Below are 24,618 nucleotides of genomic sequence, written 5' to 3' on the forward strand. Positions count from 1 at the left end.
ACACATACAAATTAAACATGACGGATGGAAAAGCACTTACTATGAAAATGGAAGAAAAGCTGGGGTAGCAGTACTTATATTGGACAAAATAGACTTTAGAACAAAGACTGTAGCAAGAGACAAAGACGAACACTATATAATAATAAAGAGGGCAATCCAACATGAAGATATAACAACTGTAAATATTCACGCACCCAACAGGGGAACACCCAAATGCATAAAGCAGCTACAAGCATAAAGGAAGTAATTGACAGTAATAAAATAATAGTAGGGGACTTTAATACCCCACTTATAACATCAATGACTAGATCACACAAACAGAAAATCAAAAACCAAATAGTGGCTTTGAACAATACATTGGACCAGATGGATCTAACAGATATATTCAGAACATTCCATCCTAACACAGCAGAATACACATTCTTTTCGAGTGCACAGGGAACAGTCTCCAGAACAGATAATATGTTAGGATACAAATGAAGTCTCAACAAATTCGAAAAGAACAAAATCATACCATGCATCTTTTCTGACCACAGCACTATGAAACTAGCAGTCAACCACAAGAAATATCTGGAAAGAACACAAACACATGGAGGTTAAATAACATGACACTAAACAATTAATGAGTCACTCAAGAAATCAAAGAGGAAATAAAAAATAAAAGGAGACAAATGAAAAGAAAACACAACAGTTCCAAATCCCTGGGATACAGCAAAAGTTTTCTACAGGGGATGTTTATAGTAATACAGGCCTATCTCAATTAATAAAAATCAAACATAAAAAACCTAATCTTACATGTAAAGGACCTAGAAAAAGAAGAACAAACAAACCCCCAAACCTGTAAAAAAAAAGAAGAAAATAATAAGGATTAGAGCAGAAGCAAAATAGAAACTAAAAAACAATAGAACAATAGATCGATGAAACCAGGAGATGATTCTATGAAAAAAAATCACCAAAATTGTTAAACCTTTAGCCGGAATCATTGAAAGAGAAAAGGGGGAGGGGGACTCAAACAAAATCAGAAATGCAAGAGAAATAATAACCAGTACCACAGAAAAATAAAGGATTATAATAGTATTAAAAATTATATGCCAACAAACTGGACAACCTAAAAGAAATGGATAAATTCTTAGAAACATAAAGCTATAAAAATTGAAGCAGAAAGAAATAGAAAATTTGAACAGACTGATTACCAGGAATAAAATTCAGTCAGTAATCTAAAACCTTCCAACAAAGAAAAGTCTAGAACAAAATGGCTTCACAGGTGAATTCCCACACACACTTAAAGAAGACTTAATACCCACTCTTCTAAAACTGTTCCAAAAAATAGAAAAGGAAAATTTACTAAAACCAGATAAAGACACCGCAAAAAAAGAGAACTACCAGCTAATACATCTGATGAACACAGATGCAAAAATCCTCAAAAATATATTTGCAAATCAAATCCAACATTATATTTTAAAAAATTATTCACCATGATCAAGTTCGATTTATTCTTTGGATACAAGGGCAGTTCAATATTTGCAAACCAATCGATGTGATACATCATATCAACAAGAGAAAGGAAAAAACTACAATCATTTCAGAAATAGCATTTGATGATATACAACATCCATTCATGATAAAAACCCTCAAAAAAGTAGATCTAGAGGGATATACATCAACATAATAGAATCCATAGATGAAAACCCACAGCAAACATTATACTCAATGGTGAAAAACTGAGAGTTTTTCCACTATGATCAGGAATGAGGCAAGGACGTCTACTCTCACCACTTCAATCCAATACTGGAAGTCCTAGCTAACAGGAATCCAACAAGAAAAAGAAATAAAAGGCATCCAAATCGGTAAGGAATAACACTTTTACTATTTCTACAAGAGTTTGAAAATGTGGGAATTAAAGGTATCAGAGCTTATTTTCTATGAGTCACCAATTATTCTTTTTGTTTGAAAAATGCTTGTGTGTCATCTCCGCTAGACTTTCTGCACAGGCTCCACAGCATCATATTTAAGAGTTGGTTGGGGTGCAAAGCCAGACTAATCAAGGTTATAAATCCTATCCTCACTTTAACATTTTACTGGCTAGTGTCTTGGCCACTTGCTTAATGTCTCTAAGCCTTGGGTTTCTTTTGTAAAATGAACAAAATAATATCAACATCAGAGGGTTTTTTATTCTAAGGATCAAATGACATCAAGTATGTGTAACATGCTTAGCACAATGCCTACTACACTCAAAACTCAATAAAGTCAACTGTCATCCACCACCTTGTTGTCAATCTTATTTATTTGTTTTCTACTGTAGAAGTTTCTAATCATGTTCAGAAACTTTTTGGGGGGGGGAGGGGTTGCTCTATTTTCCAAAGTATTGCCCCGTATAATACTACCTCCCTCTTAGAGTAACTTAGGTACATTTTCTCCACTTAGAAAATACCACTATTTAAAAACAGAAGTTTTCTTCAGGAGAAGCAGATCCTTGGATTTTGCCTTTATGACAAGGGAAGAAAACCACCCACATGCAGAGGGGGTATCCACAAGCCACTTCAATAGCTTGATCTGTGTCCTTGGAACTCAGGCTGCTTGCCCCAGGGAACATGGTGCCAGCAACATCGCAGGCTTCATACCAATATGTAGCCAACCACCAGAAAGTGGTATGCTGGTAAATGTGTAAAAATTGACTCTCCAGGAAAAAGACAAAAAACAAAAACCAAAAAACCTTGACTTGCAGTTTGCCTATTTCTATAGTGCAAATATTCTTACTATGACTAATTTCAAGTTACCAACATTACATCACTGAACACAGAGCTAGGGAGAGATGTACAGTCACCCCATCATATAATATCTCTGGCACATGAATAAAATAGACTTAAATAACTTCAATAGTATAGATAACAGGGGTGGGGGGATGGGTGAGCCCAGTGATCAGTATTAAGGAGGGCATGTATTGCATGGAGCACTGGGTGTTATACACAAACAATGAATCATGGAACACTACATCAAAAACTAATGATGTACTGTATGGTGACTAACATAACACAATAAAATTTTTTTTAAAAAGCATAGATAATAGCAAAATATAGTAAAATAATTAGGAACTGATGAGCTTTTATTATTTTTTATGATACAATTGTAAATTTATATAATTTATTCTTATTGGTTGTGTTTACAACCTGCTCACAAAATTCATGATAATGTAACACGAGCTCTGGCAAGCATACAAGCTGACCTGGGCACACCACTGTCTTTGGCGGTAAGAAAGAAGCATCCTATGCAGGGAGATACTGAAGCTTTTACAATGTAGGGGCCCTCTTTAAGAAAAAGGAAAGCTTAAATGAATGCAAAAATTTATATTTATTTAGAAGAGAATATTTATTTTGAATGCCCACAGCCACTCCAACACCCCTGACAAGAGGGAATGTACAGGAAAGGAACTCCAAATTGAGAGCATTAACCAACCGCAGTTCACATACCTGACTTTGGCAAAATTTTCCAAAATATATGATCATGTGAACATATTGCTAGAACCTCTCCCAGAGCCTTAGGGGGCAAACGAGATATGAGTCCAAAAGCTTAACCTTCATCAGCTCAATGTGAAGTCTGTCTCTGATTGTGGGTGATCAGGCTAGAGCTATTTTGATTCTTTAAGAATCAGGGAGAATAACACATACCCTGGTGAATTACGAACCTCTGAGAAACCTTTCACCCTTAGAAAAAGCAGGCTGCAAATGATATATTAACAGGGACTAATAAGTCAAATGAATGAGTAGAGAATGCTTGCTGGCTCCTGTAGCTAATAGAGGGGGCACTTGCCCTGTTTAAGCACGTACTCAGGGTGAGTTTTGTCATGGTGTACTATTCTCCCAGTATATTCTACCTGATATTCCAGTTTTTCAGGAGAATCCAAAAATCTGGAATTTTACAACAAGTCTAATTTTTAAATGTTGGCAACTAATTTAATTAAAAGAAAATGGAAGGTCAAAGAAAACTGGGGCCACCATTTTCCAAACTCTGGTTTAGGTAACAGACAGTATATTACTCAACTGCATTGCTTTATCTTTCACCCTGACTGTCCTCTAGCCTTCACCTCCCAGGACCTGGAGAAATAAACACTATATTAGTAATTATTAGGTAGTATCATGATTGCTTGTCAGCAGGTTTGTCACTGAATTAGATCATGTGTTCTTTGTAGTGGTTGATATATTCTCTTTGTTTTCCGGGAATTAAACTGAGGCTTTTAGAGGGAAGGGGGTGAGGGGATGGGTTAGCTCTGTGATGGGTATTAAGGAAGGCACATATTGCATGGAGCCCTGGGTGTTATACCAGTGAATCACGGAACACTACATCAAAAACTAATGACGTACTGTAAGGTGACTAACACAACATAAATATATATATATATATATATATATCTGGGGCACATGGGTGGCTCAGTCATTAAGTGTCTGCCTTCGGCTCAGGTCATGATCCCAGGGTCATGGGATCAAGCCCCACATCCGGCTACCTGCTCAGTGGGAAGCCTGCTTCTCCCTCTCCCACTCCCCCTGCTTGTGTCTTCTCTCTCACCGTGTCTCTCTCTGTCAAATAAATAAGTAAAATCTTTAAAAAAATATCTGGCAGATAGCAACTGGCAATTTGAACTACACATGGCATCTAGTATCGCATATAGAGGCAATTTGGCAGAGAGATAATGAGTATGAGCCCTAGGACCAAACTGCCTGGGTTACAATTCCAAATACTGTATTTATTAGTTGAGTGCCTTTGGACAAGTTACTTTACACCTAAGTGGTTCAGTTTCCTCATATATAAAATGGAAATTATTGTAATAATCATCTCCTAGGACTGACATATGGATTAAATGAGCTAATGCAAAGAAAGAACTTAGTACAGAGGCAGGCACATATGAAGCACTCAGTGAATACCAATAAATATTAGGCTGTTTACATATTTGTTTCTAAAAGGCAAATATTACTCTTATAGTGGGGATAAAAAAACGTAAAAGTTATTTAAGTGTTTCTAAAATACAAGTATTACTTATAATGTTATTATTAATATAGTACATTCTCAATAAATATTTGCTGATCCATGCTTTTCAATTTCTATCTGGTATTATACTTACTTTTTTATACAAAATTACATACTGCCCATAAAGTGTTTTATGTGAAATTGGTAGAGGTAACATTATTTGAATTAAACTGTAGCTTCTATAAACTTGACCTGAATAAAAGGTACAGTGAAACTACAAAAACATTCTCACAGGGCACGTCTATGCCTCCTCTTAAATCTCCTGTTTGTCTGATTAATCTGGGACATGTTCAAAATCTTCCTCCAAAGACACTGAGCCAAAAGCAGAACCAATTCTTTGTCTTGTGAGGGAAAGCTAGGAACTGGAGAGGAAAAAGTTTATCTTAGTTTGATGGTAAGTGCTAATTCATATTCCCTTCCTTAATTCCTAGTAACCATGATGTTTGTCATGAGGTAGGTCATACTGAGTTTTTAATATGAAGAGAAATCCCAAATAGTTTCCATTTTCTACTAAAGAGAAAAGAGCCTCTGAGGAGAAAACGAACTAATATTTATTGAGCCTATACTGTGTCTGCAATCATTTGCTAGATATGTTACAAAAAGTCTTTTTTTTTAAGATTTTATTTATTTATTTGACAGAGAGAGACACAGCGAGAGAGGGAACACAAGCAGAGGGAGTGGGAGAAGGAGAAGCAAGCCTCCCGCAGAGCAAGGAGCCCAATGCGGCTCGAACCCAGGACTCTGGGATCATGACCTGAGCCGAAGGCAGACACTTAATGACTGAGCCACCCAGGCGCCCCCCAAAAGTCATTTTAATCCTTACAAAAACACTGATTTATTGTCTCCATTTTGCAAAAGAGAGAATTAAACACATGAATCACTCAAACTCTCACTGTTAACAATTAAGGAGCTAGCATGTTAGTATCCACCCAAATCCAAAGTCTATGCTCTTTCCACCATGGACTTAGCCACTCTTTCATATTAATTCAGCACTGAATAGTTTTACTCATCAGCCACTGTTTCAAAAGAAAACACATTGAAGATATCAGCAAATTAATTACAAAAATAATTAGTGGCACTAACTTTTTTCAATTTACATGGATGCTACTTTAAACAGTGAAGGTCGATCTCTATTAAAAAACAGTGATCTGTTGAATTGGTTAGGAACATCTGCTACCTATAACCAAGTAAAAGTCACCATTTTATGTTTAAGTCTGATACAGATAATCTTAGATTATGTCAGAAATATATATTAGATTTCAGTGGCTGGAACATAAAACACACAGAAGTATGTTTTTTTTTTAATATATATATACAAATCTGATGACATCATCTCTCTTATCCTCTAGTGGCTACCATCCTCCTTAGCAGAAATTCTAATGTTCTTCAAAGATCTGACTTTTGGCCCATCTCTGTCCCATGTCTCACCTCTTCTCTCCTTCAAAACCTCACTCCAGGCCTCCCTGAAATTCCTTCAATATTCAGGCTCTTCAGATCCACTTCAGGATTTTTTTTTTTTGCAAGTTGTCCTTCTGCTTCTATGCTTCAATCATTTGGCCCATTCTAATCCTTCATATCATCTCAGACCTAGTATTAACAGCAAGCAAGACTTCCAGAAGCCCAAGGAACAGGGCTGAGTGCTCAGATAGGTGCCCCCATAACTGGGTCCTTCCTCCCAGCAGAGCTTTCCTCACACTTTGGCTATTGTTAACTGTCTTCCTCTATTCTTTGTTAATTATCTATACAGGCTTTGGGAAGGTGAGAACCATGTTTACATTGCTCAACAGTAACTCTTTAGCATCTCCAAAAATACCTGGCACACAGTATTGTTTATTTGTTGAAATGATTTTATGGATAGGAGAAAAAAATAATATGCTGGCTTCACAATTCAAAAAATATCAGATATGTGCGTAACACAAATATCTGATATGGATGTTAATGGTAGGTTTATTCCATCCAGTCAAGTACAAGCAGATTGAAATCTTAATTAAAGATCCTCAGGGCTGGAAAAGACCTTAGAAATCATGAAGTTTAACTTTTTATTTTCCAGAAAAGCAAGAGAAGTAAAATAACTAAGCCTGATTGTACAATCCCTTAGATCATCAATAAGTGTGCATTCACGGGACACTTAATAGCTGCCTACTAATCACTCCACTAGGCACTGATATGAGGAGAGAGGAGACAAGACGAGAATAAAGTCCCTGCCCTCAGGGAGACAACAGTCTGGTTGGGGAAACAGTCTGGTTGTTTCATTTATCAAACAATTAGAGGACACTGAGAAACTATGTTATTAAGTGCTAAATTAGGCAGAACATATGATAAATGCTATGGCCGTTCAAAGCAAAGGGAGAGAAAAATTACCCAATGAGCTCACATTGATCACTTACTCTTCCTTGTGCTTATTACTGACTGTCTCCCATGTCATAGCCAGCTCCTTCAGGAAAGGGACTTTTTTTTTTCTGCTTTAATACTTCCTTTGCCATGGATAATTAATTACCACTTGAAGAAAACAGACTTATGCTATCACTTGCATTTGCCAAAGGGACCCTTCAGAAATCACAATATTCTCTTCCATTCAATGATGTTAAGATTTTATCATAGTAAATGAATAAAATATAGCATTAATATTGTATTCAAGTTTTCCTTATTCTCTTCCAAAGCAGCATCACAGAGATTATTTTTTCTGAGTCCTTATACACACAACTACACACACACACCCCTTCTGAAAGCCTATGCATCTTTTGAAACAACACAGTGACTGACTGTTTTTGTCTACTTAAATAATACACTACTCTTTAGAACCATCACCTCAAGTTCTCTTGCGAATTTCTTCTGCCTGACCCATCAATAGGAATGTCACACTACCCTCACTAAGCTTTAGAAAGTACCTCTGATCACACTCTGATTCCCCAGGAGTCCTGTAGGTGTTCCTATCACTTCTTTAAGTTGTGGCAGAGGAGGAAGGACCATGAAAGTAACAGGCTTTATCTTCCCTGCGCATATGTGATTCTTCCATATTCCACAATGTCTCATAAGTCAAACAAGAACACAGCTCGGTACACAGCAGTCTCTTAAACCCAGTTGTCTTTTCAACCTTTCATAAACTTTCTCATTACTATTATTCATTCCCTGTGCTGTATATCTGCAGTTCTCTATGGTAACATTTAAAGATGTTACAAATAGAAGTGAACTGTAATGATATGTTACTGAGTTTTTCCTTCACCAATCTGTAATTTCTTGAAAAAAGATCTCTCTAGTTTTTATTTTACTCCAGTTAACTTCCTGGCACATAAGAGGCCACGAACATGTTTTGCAAGAATGAAATTAGAGGTCAGTAGAACTTAATTTTTATTAAATGTGTTTATTTAATTTTTTTAAAGATTGTATTTATTTATTTGACAGAGAGAGACACAAGGAGAGAGGGAACACAAGCAGGGGGAGTGGGAGAGGGAGAAGCAGGCTTCCCATTGAGCAGGGAGCCTGATACAGGGCATGATCCCAGGATTCTGAGATCATGACCTGAGTTGAAGGCAGATGATTAACAATTGAACCACCCAGGCGCCCCTCTTTATTTAATTTTTAAGCAGCTTTCTTAACAGTAACCCAAGCTAACTGGCTTTCTGACATATGCAGTATACTTTTGAATGGATTACATTCCTTTTCAGTGAAGTATTTTTAAAGAGGACTATAACAGGGGTATTTAAACAAAGATAAAAACAGAGTTCTGAAATTATGAGCCTTAGGCCACCAGTGGACGTAGTGCAAATTTATAGAGTGAACCAGATTTTATCAGAGCTTTCCCCTGGTAAATACTGGCTTCATTCCCTCCTGAAAGTTCTGCTCAGTGGCCTGGTATCTTGAACATTGCCTTGACCTGTTCTGAGTTGTTAGTATGACCCTGAAGCATAACCAATAAAATATTCATAACTTCCTCTAAGGTACATAGATTTTTATTGGTATTATATGGTATATATACAGCACATAGGAAAAACACAATGGCATGATTCAGATGGATTGGTATCCCTCACAGTGAAAGAACGAATAAACTGAGAATATGGTTTAATGTAGACAAATGTAAAATAATAAGTCTAGAGACAATGAACCAAAACACGGAAGCCATAGTAAGTGGTAGCAATGCAATGCAATGATCAGGAAAATGATTTAGGAATTCTTGAGTAGTAATGCTAGAAACTCAGAACTATTTGCTAGCTGAGCAAAAAAGGCTTACGCGATGCACAGAATAGGTATCAAATTATGTGGCAGCAACAGTGTGAAAACAAAAGTGGTAACATACCAAAACCTCTACATGTGACTCAACCATTTCAGGACAGGGAAGTAAGTACAACCAATTTCAAGTTGGTTGGTTACAGAGAGCTGTGGCAGATAAATACATTTAAGTCCGTTATTAGGAAGAGTGTTTTGCCCTTATGGGCTGTAAAACATTAAAATTATTGAGGAAAAACAAGAGCAATTTTTATGTGGCATTTTCTCACAGGGTTATCTATCTCAGCTCCTTGAATTTGGGTGGACTTGGGACTTGCTCATAACCACTAGAATGAGGTCAAAGTGACACTGAGTTTAAGTCACAGAAGGCAATGAAGCTTCAGACTTGACACCCAGAATAGTCTCTCTTGAAGCCTTCAACCATCATGAGGCTGCCATGCTATAAGGAAACCCAGTCTAAGCCATAAACAGAAACCATACAGAGAAACTTGAGACTACATGAAGAGAGACATTCCTGAGAAGTCTAAGACCACCCCAGCCCCATATAACTGCAAATGCATGAGAGACCAGAGCCAGAACCACTCAACCAATCTCTTCCTCAGTTCCTTACCCACATGAGAAATAATAAAATGATTTGTTGTTGGCTTAAGCCACCAAGTTTAGAAATGATTTGTTATCCATCAGTTTACTAGTGACTGGATATAAATTTGTCTAAAACCATATAATAATATAACATCAACAATGAACCTTAATGCAGACTATGGACTTCTGGTCATTATGATATGTCAATGTAGGTTCTTCAATTATAACAAGTGTACCACTCTGGTGAGGGATGTTTAAAATGGGCTATGCATGTGTGGCAGTGGGAGGTGTAGGAAAGTTCTCTGTACCTTCCCTTAATTTTTCTGTGAACCTAAAATTGCTCTAAACAAATAGTATTAATTTTTTTTAAAAGGTAGGTTGATGTCAAATCAGTTGACTTTAAACATGTTATACAGTACAAGTTGGTGGTATGACAGTGGTGTTCCCAGCAGCTAAAATGTAGAAAGCAATGAGTTTAAAGGACATACTTGGAATTTTACATCCAATTATTTCTCTATATAATTGTTTGTGAAGATTAATTTAAAAATAAGGGAATGTTTTTATTCATTAAAAAACCCTGACCTATGTTTAAAAATTAATGCATTTTAAGAGTGGTTGCCTCTTCGTAGTGAATCTTTGTTTTGTTCTTCCTTATTTTGTTCTTCCTAATGGTCTATAATGGGTATATATTATTATTACAGTGAAAAACTACTATATTAATTTATTTCCATTTTTTTCCTTTTTTAAATTTAATTTCTTTTCAGTGTAACAGAATTCATTGTTTATGCACAACACCCAATGCTCCATGCAATACATGCCCTCCACAATACCCACCACCAGGCTCCCTCAACCTCCCACCCCCCCGCCCCTTCAAAACGTTCAGATTGTTTTTCAGAGTCCATAGTCTCTCATGGTTCATCTCCCCCTCCAATTTCCCTCAACTCCCTTCTCCTCTCCATCTCCCCATGAATTTATTTCCGCTTTTAAATCATTGTGTTTATGTAGTTGTACTCAGTTGTTAATAACTTAATATCAATTCCCCCCCAACACACAAAAGAACAGTAACTAGAACAGAAGACAAACAACCTTGAGGGGTGGGCATTTGGTTTTTATGGTACTCACTATTACTTCTTTCCATTAACACTCTGGTTTCCTTATAGAATTAGCTGTAACCTCTTTCCCCCAGCCAAGGGGAATACTCCCTCCAGGGACTATTACTCTTGAACAGAGTAATCATAGTGGAAGCCCGTTATCCCATTATCCCAGCCTGAAAATTGTGGAATCTATTCAATAAAGAGAAAACGCACCCTATGTGCACCCAAATGGTGCCAGGCATGAGGTATTCCTCTCCTGTCTCATTCCTAAGCCTTTGAAATTGTCTTATGTCCTGCTCCATTCCAGATCTGGCTCCTTTAGCCTTTCGAATAGTTCTTCAAGTTCTCTTTATCTTTTCAATGACTTGCCTTTAACTTATTTTAGACCAAGTCACTTCCTGTGATTTACAACCAATGAGCTATGACTGATATATTCGATCTCATTCAAGGAAGAAAGTCTTTACAGCTTTTGAGCTATAACTGACATATAATCAACACCACATATTTAAAGGGTACAAACGGACAAATTTGGGTATATGTATCTATTTATGAAACTGTCAGAACAAGGAAGAATATTAAACACAGGAATTACCCCCAAAAGTTTCCTCATGTCCCTTTTTAATCCTTCCTTTCTGCCCCTCTATAACCCCTGTCTCCAAGTATCACTCACCTGTGTTTTTTCAGGATTAGTTTGCATTTTCTAGAACTTTATATAAATGAAATCATACACTTTGTAGTCTTTTATTTTCCTCTGGCTTCTTTCAGTAAGCCTAAGTACTATTAGATTCATACAAGTTGTATGTGTTCCATTGTATAGGCATACCACAGTGCTATAGATTAAATGTCTATGTCTCCCCAAAATCCACATGTTAAAAGCCTAATGCCCAAGGTGATGGTATTAGAATATAGGCCGTTTGGTAGGTAATTAGCTCATGAGGGCAGAGCCCTAATTAATAGGATTAATGTTCTTACAAAAGAGGCCATGTGAAGAAACAAGAAGTTGGCAACTCAGAGGAGGGTCCTCACCTGACCATGCTGACACCCTGATCTCTTGAAATTTCATCCTCCAGGATCCTGAGAAGTAAATTTCTCTTGTTTATAAACCACTCAGTCAGTGATGTTGTGATACAGCAGCCTAAAAGGATTAAGACATACAGTTTATTCACTCATCTGTTGATGGATATTTGAGTTCTTTCCAATCTGGGGTAATTACGGTAAATGTTATTCTAAAAATTGACGTACAATTTTTTGTGTTATATGTGTTCATTTAATTGGAGTAAATACCTAGGAGTGATATGGCTGATCATTTTGTACATATATATTAACTTTTAACAGGATACCACAGTGTTTTCCAAAGTAGTTGCACCACTCTGCATTAATATAGCAGTATATTAATATTAATATCAATTAATTAATTGATATTAATATTAATTTTACAATAATTAATTGATAATAATTTTATAATAATTAATTAATATTAATATTAATATTAACATAGCAGTATGTAAGAGTTCCAGCTTTTCTACATCCTTGCCAATGATAGACTTTTTTATTTTGGCCATTCTAATGGATGTATCATGATATCTCATTATACTTCTCAATTTGCATTTTCCTGATTAATGATTTTGAACATCTTTTCCATTCCTTATATGCCAGATTCTTTAGAGTTTCTCTTAAAGATCATTCTTCTGTCTATGATGCAACATATTTCTGGTGAGCCACCCACAAACTTATCACAGTTACCTGACTCCAAGCAATGGACACAACTTAGGCTCAAGCTACAACTTTTGTTACATATCGACATAAAGCAACACATAAACAAATACAAAAGGAAGATATGCCAAAAATGATTATTACCTCTGGGTGTTAGGATTATAAGTAAGTCCTCTTCTTTTTTCCGCTTTTAAAAACTTTCCTGCTTTTTCTGAGTTTTTGTAGTGAATATGTATTATTGTACTCTTCAGAGAAAATAACTAAATGGGGCCCAATATAGCTATACTCCTTGAATAAATAAATGTCCCAACTGTAGCAATGTTCTTGTTGTTCCTTCTTCTACCATAAAGAAACTAAGTAGAGACTGACCAGGTGGTAGCCAGTGCTTACTCATTTCCATAGCCAGCCCCCTGTAATGAGGGCTACACTGGGCAGAATATGCTATTCTCCCAGAGAACTGGATCATGGGCACAGATTCAATTTTTCAACAAATAGAATAGCTCAAATTAAATGACACTTAGATGAGAAGCAGTAACAACAATTCCTCTATGTGGAAAAGTTTCAGTCTGAAGTCAGTCATCAAACTTAAGGGTTCCTGGGTGGCTCAGTCAGTTAAGTCTGACTCTAGATTTCACCTCAGGTCATGAACTCAGAGTCATGAGATGGAGCCCTGTGTCAGGCTCCATGCTGTGTGTGGAGCTTGCTTAAGATACTCTCTCTCCCACTTCATCTTCCCCTTCCCTCACTTGCTTGCATGCACTAACTGTCTGAAAGAAGAGAAAAGAAAAGAAAAGAAAAGGAAAAAAGGAAAGGAAAAGGAAAAGCAAAGGAAAGGAAAAGAAAAGGAAAAAGAAAAAGAAAAGATAAAACATCAAAATTAAAAGTTTTAACAAAGGAAATCACCTGGAAGTTCACTCAGAATTGTACATGTAATACATATATCACATGCATGTCTAAATAGAGAGGTGACATTTTTCTCTACTACATATATTCCAATAGCTTCTTGGAACCAGCTTTCAGAAGATGCTACCCTTAAATAGAATTTATAATATTTCACACATGTTTAGCTAAATATTGAACAAACCAACTCTCTAATGGAATCTCGAGAAATTTTGACCCAAAGTTGCATATGGCTAGGCAGGCATTTGACCATCTTTGTTGTCCAAGTATGGCTTTCAAGTACAAGTTTTCTCCTCTCCACATCCCAGAGAGCCTACAATGTGATTCTCATTACCCAAAAAAGGAAATGAAATGTTGAAATTTAGATTGTTACTAATGAGGCTAATGTATTCTAAGATAAATATAAATTTTTCTAAGATAAAATTGTGACCTACATTTCTCTTGGATATCACTTAAATTATGAAGGAAAAAAATAGTCATTTGAGAAAAACTGAAAAGTACTTTCATTTATTTAGAATCCAGGTGCAATGGACTAGATACATTATAACCCTTCCTTCATGACACACCCACAGGATTGGCCAGGTTATACTTAGTTTATCAGTATTTTAGCTATTTCTAATTCTCTAATAAGCAAGCAAACCCACTACCAATTCCTAAAACAGTTTTCAAATGAATTCAGACATATACAAATGTGATCCCAATATTGAAGTTTATAGTATAATAGGGACAAAAGCTGGTGAGTCAAGAACAGCAAATGGTATTACATGATGGTCATAGGTCAAATTTAAAGACTAGATTTTACTGCATATAGGAAGAGAAAAACAGTAAACCTAGTCCAAGAATGCAGGCATAGCTAGACTCATAAATGGGCAGTTAACAAAGTTCACATCAGCAATATGGCTTACACTGGAAGTTTCTTTATACCCTAGCACATAGTAGTGATGATACTTGAAGATAAGATATAAGCATGTGAGTATAAACCAACAAAGCTATTGCTTTGGAGACCAGGTCTGGATTACCACTGTAGCCTACGTAGAAAAGTGGACCAGCAGTCATATTACCCTAGGGGTAATACTAATACATACTCAAAGGATGTCACAGGACAATGCTTCACACAATACTGTGTGACAACAAAAAAGCAGTAGCAGTAGTGAAGATACAATTTCTCCCTCTCTCTGGCATGTAGAAAAGGATTGAGTCCCTGCCCCTATAAGCCAACTAAGTCCCTTGGTTTTTGGATAATTCAGAGATAAAGGAGAACAATCAAGCAAGAAATATACTAATAGTGTTAATACTTGTGGGTCTACAGAACTTAGAGAAATTAATGAGGTATAGATTCACATATACTGAGTAGGCTTAAGGAGGCATAGCATTGTAGCAAGCACAGGCAAAAATATAAGGACAATGCAACATAGTACAACTACCTCAGCAGAGCCCCAAGGCTCTTGGTAAGACTACTACTTTCTCCTACCTGCCAAAATGGACCAGCTCTTGGAACATCTGGTCAAACCACCAATCTGTATGACTCCATGTTCCAAAAACCATGTTAGAGTTTCTAGGATTATATTTCTCCATAACAAGATCAACCATGAGCCATGGGGGAAAAAACTGGATAATTTTAAGTTTAAAGGAAGCAATGTAGCCATGTTGTGTATACATGTGCATACTAGTGGACTACAATGACTGACCATGTAAATTGCAGAGTCCAGAAGAACTGTTAGTGGTCATAGGTAACATCTGTATCCAGGTAGGGTCAACTAAGTCTGCCATTGGGTTAAACCAAAAAATAGAAGAATGATAAACAACCTGAGGGTTTTGAAGGGGCGGGGGGTGGGAGGTTGGGGGAACCAGGTGGTGGGTATTAGGGAGGGCACAGATTGCATGGAGCACTGGGTGTGGTGAAAAAACAATGAATACTGTTACGCTGAAAATAAATAAAAAATTAAAAAAAAAACAGAAGAATGAGATCTCAAACCAAGTACAAAGATGAATTAAATTTTACACGCTGGGCACACACAGAAAGATTAAAAGGGGGTAGGAACAGAGAAAAGGAAATACATCGGTAGGCATGCAGTGCTTAGAACTCACACCAGACACATGTAGTACAGAGTACAAACCAATAGTAATTCCCAACATCAATCTATGGTGGGTATGATGTTAATATAGGCTGTTTCCCTTGGTCAAGACTGTATATGAAAATAAATAAGGCTGAATTTGACAGTTGAAGATATCAGTAACTTCTTTTTTTTTAAGAGTTTATTTATTTATTTGACACAGAGAGAGATCACAAGTAGGCAGAGAAGCAGGCAGAGAGAGAGGGGGAAGAAGGCTCCCTGCTGAGCAGAGAGCCCGATGTGGGGTTCGATCCCAGGACCCTGAGATAATGACCCGAGCCAAAGGCAGACGCTTAACGCACTGAGCCACCCAGGCACCCCAATATCAGTAACTTCTGATTAAAGGAACAGAGGATGGCAGATGCTGGCATCCTGTAAGCCGACTTACTCATTTGTTTATTCTACTTTTAGTTTTTTATTTTTTTTTAAGATTTTATTTATTCACTTGACAGACAGAGATCACAAGTAGGCAGAGAGGCAGGCAGAGAGAGAGGAGGAAGCAGGCTCCCTGCCGAACAGAGAGCCCGATGTGGGGCTCGACCCCAGGATCCTGGGATCATGACCTGAGCTGAAGGCAGAGGCTTTAACCCACTGAGCCACCCAGGCACCCCCATCTACTTTTAGTTTTTTAAATAGAAATTATAATATCTGCAAAGTAAAGTGCTAGGTAGATACAGAAATGAATGAGGCATGATTATTGCACTCAAGAGCTTTGAATGTACTAGTTTCTCATTTACCTGAGTCACTAAAAAGAGAATCAAATTAGTGTTGTATTAGAGTGGTAGGACAAACATAATAATGAAGCTGTGAAGAAGCAAAAACCCTTATATTCAGAGGTGGGAAATCAGTCAAGACAAGGACAAGAACATTTGAACTAAGGCTTGAAGCACGAATCAAAAGAAACAGGACAGGTGCTCCTGGGTGGCTCAGTGGGTTAAAGCCGCTGCCTTCGGCTCGGGTCATGATCTCAGGGTCCTGGGATCGAGCCCCGCATCGGGCTCTCTGCTCAGCAGGGAGCCTGCTTCCTCCTCTCTCTCTGCCTGCCTCTCTGTCTACTTGTGATCTGTCAAATAAATAAATAAAAATCTTTAAAAAAAAAAAAGAAACAGGACAAGAGTTGACATGTACAGAGAAATCACAACATAGGAAAGAGCAGAAAAGGCAGGAAAGACAGCCAAGTTCTCATACTTTAAAGTGCCCATGAATCAACGGAAGGATACTGAGAAAATGCAGAATGAGATTTAGTTGGGCCTGTGGGTGGGGCCTGAAATCCTGCATTTCTTTTTTAAAAAAAATATTTTTTACTTTTAATATTTTTTAAGGGAGAGAAAGCACACATGCGTGGGCAGGGCAGGGGAGGGGCAGAGAGAAACTTTTTCTTTTTTTTAAAGATTTTTATTTATTTATTTGATAGAGAGAAAGAGAGCCAAAGAGCACAAGCAGGGGGAACAGCAGAGGGAGGGGAAGCAGGCTCCCCGCCAAGCAGAGACCTGGATGCGGGGCTTGATCCCAGGACTCTGGGATCATGACCTGAGCTGAAGGCAGAGGCTTAAAGGACTGAGCCACCCAGGCACCCCGGCAGAGAGAATCTTAAGCCGGCTCCATGCTCAGCACGGAAGCCAACAGGGGGCTCAATCTCACAACAATGAGATCATGACCTGAGCAGAAATCAAGAGTAGGTCACATTAACACACTGGGCAACACAGGTGCCCGGAGATCCTGCATTTCTAATAAACCCCTAGGGGATTCCAATTCTATGGGTCTATGGTGCGGCACCCTTTCTGTGGCAAGGTATTGGGGGGAAAAGGATATTAATATGGTCATACTGTAGGGTACAGGGCTGTAGAGAATTTGAAGAGGATGGTAATAGGGGCTGAGACTGGACCATGGTTAACTTAGAGTATCTAAGCAATTTGAAGGTTGTTACTGCGAGTCCTGGGGAAGCACTTAAACTCTAAGTGGTTTTACTTGTTTCATCACTACCTCTTTCATATTGTTGACAGAAGTATCTTTGTGATCTTTGTGTAATACATATCTGAGCCAGCTATTTTTCTTCAAAACATCCTTTGGATTTGAAGAGTGCTAGCTTAAAAAGAGTCAAATGACTAAGGTAGTTAGCCTGAGTAGGCAAAATTGATGTAGCTACCTAAGATAGGAACAGAAGTCTGAGAGAAAGAAAGCTACATAGGGTGAAGGGAAGTGGGATGGAGGAAGGAAGAAAGTAAATTAATGCACATCCTCAAAGTTCAGTGCTTCCCAAACATGGTTGTACAGTGTAACCCAGCGAGGGATTTTTTAAAAGTACTGATGCTTGTGTATCACCCACAGAGATCACTGTAATTAGTATAGGGAATGGACTGCACATCAAGAGGTCTCAAGTTTCTTCAGTTGATTTTAATATGCATCCAAGATTGATAACCATTCTCATAGCTATGTAGCATCCCCTGATTATGAATCTGGAAAATCATCCTCTCATTTTCTTAATAACGTGGTATTGGAACCAATCTCAAAAGGACTCTTACTGACCAAAAATGCAATACTTTGAGCCTCTAAAGAGTTATATTAAGATGTACTGAAACATATTAAGTACATTCTTTAAAAAAATCTAAGCGTTCATAAAGTTTCTTTCTGAGATGGAAATGTTCTAAAATTAAATTGTAGTGAGGGTGGCACAATTCTGTAAATATATGAAAAACCATTGAACTATACACTGTTCTTTTTTTTTAAGTGACAGAGAGATAGAGTGAGCAGGGGGAGGGGCAGAGGGAGAGAATCTTAAGCAGGTTTCACGCCCAGTGCAGAGACCGACATGGGGCTCCATCTCACAACCCTGAGATCATGACCTGAGCCACAATCAAGAGTGGGATGCTTAACTGACTGAGCCACCTAGGTGCCCCTGAACTGTATGTTGAAAAGGAATTAATTTTATGGTTTATAATGTAAATTTCAATAAATCTGTTAAAAACAATCCAGAAATTCATATGATAGTTTAAAAACATTCAATGGGTATCTTTGTAGGTATAAGTGAACCTACTCGTTACTCAGAAACTGACAACTAAAGGAACAGAATCAAGCATTTGTCCTGCCTTTCTTTCAAATAACTATACATTAAAGTAACCAAATAATTGATGAGGAAAAGTTCTCATTTATGAAAGCATTCCAGCCAATTAATTAAAAGTAGTGATAAAATCACCATATAATCACTTTCTGACTCCTAATGAAACAATGAATCTAGGCAATGATGATTAATAACTACTGAAATCTTTAGGTGAAAACCTGAGTATAAATTTGATAGTGGATGGATCTGACTGACTGGTAACACCTGAATCCACTGATCAATGGTTGCCAAAAGATGGAACCTGAATGTGCTCAAGGCTTTCAGTGTGTTTGTCCCTTTTTAAGAAATACAGGCACAGAAGAACATGATTAATAATAATGGAGGAGAGGGAAGAAATCAGCAAAATCCCAAATATGGAAAACCCTGTAAGAAAAATGACCTGGTTTCTTCAGCAACTATATTCAGAGGGAAAAAAGGAAATATTGAAAGTCCAAACAATCACACAGACTGGTTTCCAAGGAGTCAGGCCCAGCCAGACAACCAGGAAGATTATGAATGTTAGGAAAAGCCAAAGGCCCAATATTCGATAAAACAAACACCAGTGAACAGGCTCTGAAGGAACACCACAGCAGGAGCCAGGACCCAAAAACATTTGGAAGGTGAAAAGACCTGGTTTTCTCCCTCCCACTTGCACTCCTTTTTAACCTCCCCCAGTGTTCCAGCAACACGATTATGAACACCAGTTATGCACCTAAGGGGAGCATTCTTAAAGTCTTAGATAAACAATGAACTTGATAAAGATTCAATCAAACAGCCTGAATTTGGCACCCATTCTCAGGGAGAAACTCATTTAACTTCCTCACCCCTATTGGGAACTTCTGTTTTGTCTCCTCAAGGACCACCCCCATTCAATGATTGACTATGACTCTGTCTCCCTCTAGCCCAGTGGTCCTAACTCTGATTGCATGTTAGAGTTACCTCGGAGAACTTTTAACATTCCTGATGCCCAGGGCACACTGAGACATATCAATCATAATTTCTGGGAGTGGGATTCAGATATGAATAGTTTTGAAAACTTAGGTCATTCTAATGTGCAGCCAGTATTGACTATTGAGACTTCTCAAATAAACGTCTAGCTAGGTTAGTCCACACTAGCCATGCCCACACCCAAATTTTCCATTTCATCCAAAATCATCAGGTTCTGTCTTCCCACTGTCCCTTCTCTGGGAATGACCCCTTAGCTCCTGGATCCCAATTATAATTTTTTGAGGCTCTCCTCCTTAATGTTCCCTATCACTTAACTGTCTGCTCCACTCCCCTGTGTGTCACAACATTTCCGTTCTTTTTTTCCTGCCTGAAATCGCCCTTGGCCTTCTCTTTTGCAGGACTCTCTTTCTCAACAAATTCCTAAGTGCTCTTTTCTATAAGACCTGCCTTAAAGATCACTATCTTCTCATTCTACATACCTAATCTGAATCATCTCATTATCTCCCTTGCCTTCAACTACCTGTATACTAAAAATCCACCAACACATTATCTTCATCTCAAATCCATCTTCATACTTCAGACCCATGTAGCCAAAAGTCTTCAGCTGCATTTCCTATAGACACTCCATCTCATCGTGTCACAAATTAAATTCTCCATCTACTCAATCTGCTACTGTGCCAGTAGGAGCATGGAGTCTGTGCCAGGCTGCTTGGGTTTGAAATTCTGAATCAGCCACATAATGAGCTTGGGTGAATGAATCAGCCTCCCTGCAACTCCAATTCCTCATCTGTAAAATAGGTACAATAACTTTCTCATTAGATTAGTATTAAGATTAAGTAAGGTGATATGTGTAAAGGACTTGAGGTAGTGCCTGGCCCATAGTAAGCATTCTACTTGCTGCTGCCACTGCTGTTGTTACTACTATGACCACTGTCAGTATTGCCATTAGCCTAAATTCCTTAGTTCCATGGAGGTCACCATCACCTAATTAAAGAGAGGAAAAATCTGAGTGCCACTCTTTTTATCTCATTGCATCTTATCACTTCTGTTAGTTATTATTCTACTCTGTGTTTTTTCAGATACTTCCCTTATTCTTCATACCACCACCACGACTTCATACTAGGCCAGGTGTGCTGGAGAGCTGATTGTACAAATCTCCTAACTCAGCATTCAGTGACATCACATTGGTAACTTTAAGTCGGCTGTGGTGGGAGTATTTATGCCATAAGAATCAGCAAACTGTACAAATATGCAGTCTTTTTTTTTTTTTTGAGAGCAGTTGTTTAACATTTAACCAGTTATTAAACATTCAGGCGCTCATGATTTCTCCTATAAATTTCTGTAAAACATCCTAATTGTCTATTTCTAACACTGTTCTTGAGTCACTCTAATCCCTTCTTATTGATACCAGAAAAATTTTTTTGTAAAATGCAAATCTCATCCCCAGATTAAAGTAATTCAGTGCGTCCTCATTTTTCTTTGGTTAAAAGTCTAAATCCTTAGCATGCCATATATGGCCTATAATAGATGCCATAAAAGTCCCACTCAGATCCTTTCACTCCACACTCAACTTTCTTCTGTACATGACAACAACAGCTTGTTACCACAAGTACCTGTAATTCTCTGCCTGAGGGCTTTTTTTCAGCCTCAGGGGTATGCCTAAAAAGCTAGGGAGTTAACTCTCTTGGTTGCAGCCCTCACCCAGTAACAGTTTTTTAAAAAGGCTGAATCCTATCCCAATGCCCACTCATCAGGTAGGACAACTCAGAAATACACAGTGTCACTAGTGGATTGAGCCCCAGTTACCCACAGCAGTAACCTGCTTTTACTTCCCCCTCCTCTCTCAGTGTATCCTACCATCACCTCCCAAATGAACCAATGGCCCCCAAGTCCTTATCTCAGGGTCTATTCTGAGGAGAACCCAACCAGCCTAATAATGGCCATTCATGATCTGTCTTTTCTCCACTTCAACCTTATCACTCCTCTCTCCTTCCTCTAAGCTGAATCTCTACTCTACAATTTCATGCATAGTTTCCCAAAGGTAGCACGGTGTCTGACAGTTTGTTTCTTTGCAGAAGCTGCTTGCTTTCTCAGATAATCAATTTAAATTTCACCTTTCTTCACCCAGAAAATTCTAGCCTGTCCATCCAAATACAGTTCAATATCCACTTTTCCCTTGATCACTATTGTCCCCTCCCCCCCAAGTAAGGGTCTCTCATGTGTTCTTCTGTCACCCTGTGCTTACAAAGCTGTTCTTCAAATGATCGTGTGTTCCTTCAGATTCTTTTTCAGTCATATACCCACCCTCCATCCTACACACAACACTGGTATGACAAATACTAGCAAGGCAATAAAGATTTGTTGAAGGAATATAGTTTTCAGGATCTATTATTCCTTATGTTCTCATGCCTGGGAAAAAAATGACCAATAAAGACTTTACCATCTCAGCTGAGAGACCAAACTAACTGTTCTTGTATTTCCCAATAATTGTTGTATGATTACAAACATTATCAGAAACTAAGCTATTTGCATAAATATAGCCAAACACCAATTTTGGCCCAGCACTGTTGACACGTTTCACCAAGATCCTTAGCTTTCTAGCCCTGACATTTTCTTATTATCTCTGCATTTCAATGCTACCTTCGAGGCTCTGCAATTAAGCAAATTCTCAGGATTTTAAGCAAATATGCTTGCACCATTTTAAAGTGACAAAACACCCAGGGGCACTACTTAATCCTCTGATTCTCTCTTTCAAAGGGGTTTCTCAGCTGCAGCTGACAGCTTTGTGACTGCAGAGCCTCCTTGTCCGATAGGGCTGGGTTTCTGTTATCCTCACCACAGCACTCTGTGTCCTCTGCAGAATATATTTATTTGCAGCATTTCAGCAGGAAGACCCTGGGAGGATGAGTCATCGTCCTTATCCAGAGACTCGCCCTTGAGGCCACAATGAGAAAACGTTCTCCCTTTCATTGTATAGAACAGGCCTCAGTCAGAAACCAAGGGTTGTGTTTATAGTGAACTTTCCCACCTAGACAGGAAATAACACTTCAGAAATGCTGAAAAATAAATCCAAGAGGGTACAATGTAATTTCTTGGACCCAAGTGCATTGCAAGGTAATAAATCGGTTTAAAAACATCCTGAGCAACTACTACATGTAAGAACCTATGGTACCAATGCAAGGGGAGGTAAGACAAAATCCCTGTATCCGGCATCCACCGCTGTGCAAATTATTAGCTTAACATTTTAAGGGTACTTAAGGATTTGTGCAGAGACTTTATATCAAATGACTGGTTACAAAACTATAGCATTATCGTGCTTACATGTAAGTGGATGAATGTACGAATGCTGGAATTATCTCCAGATTCTATGTTCATAAGTGACTAACAGATTGGTGTGTTAGTCAGAATCTCTTTGGAGGCACCTTTCTAGGAGCCCCCATTCTTGTTCTTACATCTCCTTCCTGGTATCACTATCAGAATCTAGAATACTGAGATAACCAGTGAGCTACGGAGAGAAAGAAGACAGACACAGAAAACCAAGATGGAGCGGAGAGAGAAGCTGGTGGGGAGTCAGTTATAGGGAGTGCCTTTAAGAGTCTCAATCATCACAGCAAATTAGCATAACATTCAGGTATCAATTATAGCAGGTACATAAAGTCCACGAAGGCATGCTAATCTGAGTAACAAATAAGGCTTTCAGTAGCCAAATGTGCCAGAATCTAGGCAACATGAAAAGCTAGAAGTGAGGGATACAGTAAAGGAGATTGTGGAAAGTTTATAGCAGAATGCAGCAGTGGATGTGAACCCAAACTGTGGAGCCAGATCACCTGGTTTCAAATCTTTATTCCAACACCACTAGTTGTGAGTTATTCAATCATTCTCTGCCTCAGGTTTCTCATCTATAAAAAAGAACAAAACAACCTACTATTTCCTCAAGTCTGACAGCCCCTTGATAAGATGCACCATCTGACAATGATATACATTCTTTAAAATATTCAAAAAACAGATAATTCCCAAGATACAAAAACTGTTCTTAATGACAGGAAAAAAAAAAAAAGAGAGCTACCGTGTTCATTACGTGAATGTCATATTTAAAACTGAGAAAAGCAACACAAAAAGAAAATTAGAGCCCAATCCAACTTAGGAAAATCATCACAGATGTTGTGAAGTACTAGGAAAACTTCAGTCACAGCTTCAAATCTTATACAATATAACATGCAGCACTTTCACTAGAATGAATTATGATGTAAGACAAATATTTAAAATAAATCACATCAGAAAGTCAAAAAGAAAAGCTATATATGTCAAAGGGGCATTTTAAAAAATTCAGTATCTGTTTCTGAGCTATTTCTTGTTAAACAAAATTGAGAAGAATATGGCTTCATTTAAATTAAAAGGAAAAACATTAAACTAGTTATCAATGAACACAAAACCACCTCATTCATTCTTAAATAAAACTGTCTCTTTTAATTATATTTTTACTTTTGTCAGTGATCTAGAAGTGTTGTACAATGCAATAAAACAGGAAAAACTACAATCATATTGTATGGAAGAGACAAAAATTTCCTTGTAAAATTCAAGATAATACTCTGAAAATTTCTTAAAATCAAGGAAAATTTAGTTAAGTCACAAAATGCAGAACACAGAAAATATAAAATGTTGTATTGATCCAAAAGTAATAACTGTATGATGGTAACAACAAAATACATAAATACCTCAGGTAATCTTTGGTATATGTACCAGAGAGAGCCAGAAAAGATAATTTTCAAATATGGAGATACATACTATGATCCACCAATAAAGGGAAATTCATGAAAATAAGTCACTTCCTTCAAATTAATTAGTAAATATAAGTAATCACAATATAGACTACATTATTACCAAAATAAATCTCAAATGGAAGACTATCCTAGTAAGTAATTAAATA

The sequence above is a fragment of the Martes martes genome (genome assembly GCF_963455335.1).
Source record: "Martes martes genome assembly, chromosome: X".
In the NCBI taxonomy this organism is placed as follows: domain Eukaryota; kingdom Metazoa; phylum Chordata; class Mammalia; order Carnivora; family Mustelidae; genus Martes; species Martes martes.